Here is a 7434-nt window from a genome sequence, read left to right on the forward strand (position 1 = left end):
AAAGCCAAACTATGGAAAGAACCTAGATGTCCATCAACAGATGAATGGATAAAGAAGAGTGGATGTATACAACAGAATACTATCCAGACATCAAAAAACCTAAACCTTGCCATTTGCAAAGACATGGATGGAACTAGAGGGTATTATGCTGAGCAAAATAAGTCAATCAGAGAAAGACAATTATCATATGACCTCACTGATATGAGGGATTTGAGAAACAGAGGATAACAGGGGAAGGGAGGGAAAAATAAACAGATGAAACCAGAAAGGGAGACAAACTATAAGAGACTCTTAACCTCAGGAAATAAACTGAAGGTTGCTGGGGGATGGAGGTTGGGAGGGATGGGGTGGCTGCATGATGGACACTGGGGATGGCATGTGCTATGGTGAGTGCAGTGAATTGTATAAGACTGACGAATCACAGATCCATACCCCCAAAGCAAATAATACATTATATATTAATTTTTTTTAAAAAAGGATAATTTCAGTAGTAGTGGAAAGTTCATGATACTAAGATTAGAAGGTTTAGAGGATTTGGTGCTATCAGAGTAGATTGTCCTGGTCAATTCCTCTAACAAAAGTTATCTATTCCTCAGGCCACGAATCCAGATGAAAGTGTTTCAAGCTCAAGAAATGTCTGAAATAAAACTGCAGGATTGGTTCTTACCTGCAAGACTAGATGTGGTGACTAGAATCCTCTTGTTGATGTTCATTCCAGTGATAAGCTGACTCGGGTTTAAAAATAGACTCCCTGATCTGTAAGCCACTTAAACGGACCTCATGTGGCTTTGTCAACCCAGACTGTTCTCTAAGTGTTAAATGTAGCTCAGAAATATCTTAGAGTCCTGAAGAAAATTTTCCTTAATTTCATTTCTTCAATAAATATTAATTAACTCGCCTTTGGGAAAAAATTGTATAACATTTGCAAATTGCGGTCGTTCAAAAATATACAGTCTTCTGAATCATCAGAGTTGTTGATGTGTGCTTATGTCTGTGTGTGTGTGTGTGGTATTTACATCTGTGAAGTGATATATTTGGACTGGCTGATTCCAAAGACCCTTCTACCTGGAAACCATTTCCATCTATTTTCTCTATTTACCCGGCTACCACTTAAAGGGGATGAAATGTAACAGGAATTCAAATCATTGCATCTATTTTTTAGCATTCTGCAACAATTAAGTCTTCTGATGTCTGACTAGTGGGTAAGAAGGGAATATGAAGAGACATGTTGTGATATGGTGTAGGGGCAGATTATTTGGGCTTATAAACTATACAATATTATACACTATATAATATTAAGTCACTTACACAGTTTGACCCCCCGCCCCATCTTGTCGTCTGCAAAATGAGATAACATTACCTATCCAGAAACTTCACAACCTTAGGAGAAACAAGAGAGAAATGCGTGTTAAAATGTTTGCAACAGGGGCACATGGGTGGCTCAGTCAGCTAAGCAGCTGCCTTTGGCTCAGGTCATGATCCTAAGGTCCTGGGATCGAGTCCCCCATCAGACTCCTTGCTCATCAGAGAGGCTGCTTCTCTCTTTGCCTCTGCATCCCACTCTGCCTGCTTGTGCTCTCTCTCTCTCTCTGATGAATAAATAAAATCTTAAAAAAAAAAAAATGTTTGCAGCAGAAGTACCTGGGTGGCTCAGTTGGTTAAGCATCTGCCTTGGGCTCACATCAAGATCCTAGGGTCCCAGAATCAAGCTCCACGTTGGGCTCCACACTTTATGGGGAGTCTACTTTTCCCTCTCTCCCATTCCTCCCCTGGCTTGTACTCTCCCTGTCTCTCAAATAAATAAATATTCTTTTAAAAATGTTTGGAAGAACAACAACAAAAATGTTTGCAGCATTGTAGAGCTCTGAAAATGCCAATTAACAATTCACCCAAACATAGTGTTTTCTTTAAATCTCTCTTGGAAATTCAGGGGTGATTGTGTTGGATGATAAATAAATAAGGTTGAGAAATATCACAAGAATGAGCCAATGGGAAAGGACGAATTGTTATAAGAAATAAGACCAATGTGGGCAATAACAATCGATCAAGTGCCCGCCTTCAGCTCAGGTCATGATCCCAGGGTCCTGGATCAAGACTGGCTTCTGGCTCCCTGTTCAGCAGAGAGCCTGCTTCTCCCTCTCCCTCTGCCTGCCATTCTGCCTACTTGTGCTCGCTCTCTCTCTCTCTGCAAAATAAAGAAATAAAGAAAATAAACCTTAAAAAGAAAGAAAGAAAGAAAGACCAATGTGATTGTTATTGTCCCTGATATGAGGAAGTGGAGATGCAACATGTGGGGTTAAGGGGGTAGGAGAAGAATAAATAAAACAAGATGGGATCGGGAGGGAGACAAACCATAAGTGACCCTTAATCTCACAAAACAAACTGAGGGTTGCTGGGGGGGGGGGGGGTTGGGAGCAGGGGGTGGGGGGGTTATGGACATTGGGGAAAGTATGTGCTATGGTGAGTGCTGTGAAGTGTGTAAACCTGGCGATTCACAGACCTGTACCCCTGGGGATAAAAATATAGTATATGTTTATTAAAAAATTAAAAATCAAAAAGAAAAGAACGCCAAGTTGTCAATGATGTGGGTACAAAGTTGATAAATCAGTCCAAGGCCAAGGCGACTGCACTATATCATTAGATCTGTATCAAAATGAGTATGAGTTACTACTACAGGTTACTAATATGACAATACCAGAGAACCGAACACGTTAAGCAAATATGCTGCTGTAGAGAAAAAAGAATTAGACACTATCAGTTTTTATATAAAATTTTAAGAAGGAAATATTTTCCTATCCACGTTTATGACTTAAGCCTTAGATATGTGTAGTCTAAATTCATTTCTCCTATACAAAAAATAAAATAAAGGACACAGATGAAAAGTGCAAAACGAAAAAGATAAAGCGATAAATTTCCATGGAGAAGCTTCCACATACAGTGAGCCAAAATAAAAAATCAGAATTCTTCAGGAATTCTGAATTTTTCAGAAAAATTTTTTAAAATGATAGCAGATGTGATTCAAAAGCATGGATAAAGTGACTATACATTTTTTCTTTAAAAGCCAGTCTAAGGGGCGCCTGGGTGGCTCAGTGGGTTGGGCTGCTGCCTTCGGCTCAGGTCATGATCTCGGGGTCTTGGGATCGAGTCCCGCATCGGGCTCTCTGCTCAGCAGGGAGCCTGCTTCCCTCTCTCTCTCTCTCTGCCTGCCTCTCCCATCTACTTGTGATTTCTCTCTGTCAAATAAATAAATAAAATCTTAAAAAAAAAAAAAAAAAGCCAGTCTAAGTTACTATAAGAAAAGGATGCCAGTACTGAAGGCTGCAGCCCGCCCCTGCCAAGGGTTTCCTAGTTGGATATCCTCAGTCATGTTTTTGTGCTATCTCTTTGGCTTCCTTTCCCCATTTGCAACATAAAGGTTACACTTAAACCTCCTCCGGATTGTCTCTGACCATTAAATGCATTAGTGTGTATTAAGCATTTAGGTAGAACCCAGTACATGAAAAGTGTCTTTTTTTTTTTTTTTAAGTGGAGAGAGAGCTCAAAATAGGTAGATTTACAGAAAAAAGTAAAAAGATGTACTCTTTGCACCCAGGATATTAACATTTGTCATACGTGCTTGACCTGGTAGGCCACTGGGCCTTTAACGTTATATATATTACAGTTATTTTGATGGGAAACTTGAAAAAAAGATGTAGGAACACTTATGGAAACTAAATCCACAATAGGCTTCAATAATTATTTGACACATGTATCTAGTTTTTGAGAATGTCATCTAAAGGTCAACAATAAAGGTACCTGTGCCAAACAGAAGTGGGATAATGGTGTTGCTGGAATACAGGACCAACTGCATAGAACATTCTGGGGTCATAACATCAATCCAGTGAATACAGCAGATAGTCTCATCTTTTCCACAAACATAATGTTGTCTCATGTGCCTCCAAAGAGACTGATTTTACAGGTGCAACATTTGTTATAACTCTACCTAAACCACTCAGCCTCGGTCTTTTCAATGGACAGAAATGTTCAGATGCAAAATCAGACCTCTTTATGTGAAGGGGCCGTCAATGGTAATCAGGACACCAATTCTTGTGCCAGCATTAGCAATAGGGATGTTAAGACAACTGATATAGACAAAAACAGAGAAATAAAAAATGAAAAATGTAAGGCTGCTCTTAGTTAGAAAGATATAGTTAAAATATAGAAATAGAGGCAGTTAAAACATCTAAAATAAAGAGTCTTTAACAAGCTGTTGAAGGGAAGAGAATAAATCAAGTCCCACCAGCATTAGTTCTTGAGTTGTACACTGGAAACTCCTATTTCCTGATTCCTTAAATCCCTTTAAATTTAAATATTTCAAGTCCTCGTACATTTAGAGACTTCAAAACAGCATTGCTTATTTTACTTTTTGTAACAGTAAAAAATAGATAAAAAACAGACCTTTATAGGGGGCATACATGGTTATCTAAAAAATTTGATTTTTCTTTAAAAATCTTATGGGGGAATATTATGAAGCCATCAAAACCCCCCAAAATCTTGCTATTTGCAAATTTGCAATTACGTGGATGGAAGTAGAGGGTATAATGCTAAGCGAAATAAGTCAATCAGAGAAAGACAATTATATGATCTCGCTGATATCAGGAATTTAAGAGGCAGGGTGGGGGTGGGGGGAAGGGGGAAAATGAAACAAGATGGGACCAGAGAGGAAGACAAACCATAAGAGACTCTTAATCTTGGGAAACAGACTGAGGGTTGCTGGGGTTTGGGGGGTGGGAGGGATGGGGTGGCTGGGTGATCGACACTGGGGAAGGTATGTGCTATGGTGAGTGCTATGAATTGTGAGACTGCTGAATCACAGACCTGTACCCCTGAAACAAATAATACATTATATATTAATTTTTAAAAATCTTTTTTTTTTAAGATTTTGATTTTTTTTTTTTTTTGACAGACAGAAATCACAAGTAGGCAGAGAAGCAGGCAGAGACAGAGAGAGGAAGCAGGCTCCCCGCTAAGCAGAGAGCCCAATGTGGGGCTTGATCCCAGGACCCTGGGATCATGACCTGAGCCGAAGGCAGAGGCTTTAACCCACTGAGCCACCCAGGCACCCCTAATTTTAAAAAAGTCTTATGGGAGATTCAGTTTCAAATAATAAATGCCTTAAGAGTCTTGCATGAGATTTCAACCAATAAGTTATCTCCTCAAAAAGGTATTCACTGGAGACAATATAAAACAGCATCTAAATCAGTATATCATCCCAATCAGATTATCTGCATGGCACTCACCACTACCTGACCTTTTCCCTAAATTTTCATTCAATAAAATTTTATTCAACACTTATTGTATCTACTGTCTTAATTGTTGGGTATCCATCAGTAAGTAAAATAACAAACTTGTCCTAAAAGATTTATATTCCTTGCATTTCTGTATGTGTCAGTTTGCTTCTTTGTTCTTTTTTCTGTAAGATTTTCTTTCTTTATTTGGGGGAGAGAGAGAGAGATCATGAACAGGGGAGAAGGGAAGAGGGAGAAGTATACTCCCCACTCAGCAGGAAGCCCAATGTGGGACCCAATTCTAAGACCCTGGGATCATGACATAAGCTGAAGGTAGATGCTTAACTGATTAAGCCACCCACGTACCAGATTTTTTCTTATACTTACATAATATTCAAGCTCCATGAGGGTGGGGAGCCCAAGTTCATTCTGCTCAGTATTCTATCTCTGGCCACTAGAAACATCCCTGGTATATAATAGCCACTTGTTACGTATTTACTGCAAAGTTACATGGTTATGTTCTCGTGGTTATGGCTGCAATTTATTCATTCAAACAATTCATAAAATCATTGAGTTCCTCTCACAGATCTCCTGAGGTTTTCTTTTTTTTTTTTTTTTTAGGGCATTATGCTAATTCCTAGAGATGCAAGTGAATCCTAGGCAAAAATGGAAAATTTAACCAACAAATGAAGAAAATTGTGTGGACTCTCACAGTGTTGCATTAAAGGAAAATGATAAAAGACAAATAGAAAGGATCCCTAGAGCAAAGTGATGCACCTTGCCAGTCGCTGAGATGTGGCATGCCTTCTCAGGAGAACTGATAGAGTCAGTATACAAGTTTACAAGTCAGGGAAAATTCTGTAATGAAAAGTCAGTTGGCAGTACCAAGGCCAACTGAGAAATTATTGCTATGGATTTCCAGAGACTTCCCTTTCAAAAAGTCACTGAAAACAGCAAAACTGATTAAAATGGAGACTACCTCCTCCGATGAAACAAGGCTGAAAACAGGACTTGAAACCATCCACTTATGCAATATACCCCCCACACGCTGTCATCTTTGAACCAAAGTGAAGAGAATGGGAACCAATATAGGCCTTCTCAGACTTGAGGCAAAAACACAGATTTGTCTAAAAGGAAATGACATTGTTAATTCTTAAAGCTGTAAACATACCCTTGATTGGGTCATCGAAAGAGGAACACAGGCAGGTCCTGGAAGATGTGAGGAAAGGTCCGTATAGACTGTTCATGCTAGAGTCTAGGAGAGTTAGAACTCATACTGCAACTTTTTTCCCCTTACAATCTAAAAAAGCTCCATAAAGAATATAGAATACAACAGAAATTACTATACTTAGGGGGTTTTTCTAGGAACCACCCTGGAAACTCAAACCTTAGAAAGTATGGCCCAGAATCAAAGAACATGACAAATTTAATGACATGATTTTAGCAGGGGTGGTGGGGTAAGGGATTGGATTCAGAGCTGCCGCCTGCCTTGGGTTACCCCAGCCCACTCCTCAGCACAGAGTATCACAAAGATCTTCTCCATTCAAAGATGAATTGTAGTAAAAAAGGAGACCCTAGAGAAAGTATACATCAACTCAATGCTTTAAAGTAAGAAGACAAATGACAAGCATTTGACAAATGACAACCCAATGCAGGTGAGCACAAGCTAGAAGACGGAAACGTTGCAATGGAATGGTGTTCAAAAAGCAATCATACCAAAAAAAAAAAAAAAAAAAAAAACAAATAACAAAACAAACAAACAAACAAACAAACAAACCAACCTCAGGAATGGAAAGGCTCACTAACAGAGTCAATTTCAATTAGTAATAATTGTGCCTCGGATAAACTTCATTGGCTACAATACTGCCATTGTGCAAAGCTAACATAAAATCAGTTTAAAGATATACTTTTAAAATGCTGAAGTTTCAATACAAAACAAAGAGCACAAGTTATATGTGCTATTTTAAACTAATTATATACCTAGTAAGTTGTACTATATACACAGTGCTTAGTAAAATATATACCTACGGAGAAATGGGAGAACGGGAAAATAGAAATCAATAGACGTTTCAAGTTGCAGTCAAAACACCTACTGCATCCATATTCTCGTAACTTTCATAGTTATCTTGTTAATAGTGGCATAAAAACAGTTGTTAGGAAGTCAGCT

General features: G+C 38.7%; 1 pseudogene; it reads right to left on the minus strand.

The window, feature by feature from the left end:
• Positions 1–7072: 7072 nt before the first annotated feature.
• On the minus strand, positions 7073–7148 carry LOC132016975 (U4 spliceosomal RNA; annotated as a pseudogene).
• Positions 7149–7434: the final 286 nt, after the last annotated feature.

The sequence above is a fragment of the Mustela nigripes genome, chromosome 4 (assembly GCF_022355385.1).
Source record: "Mustela nigripes isolate SB6536 chromosome 4, MUSNIG.SB6536, whole genome shotgun sequence".
Classification (NCBI taxonomy): Eukaryota; Metazoa; Chordata; class Mammalia; order Carnivora; family Mustelidae; genus Mustela; species Mustela nigripes.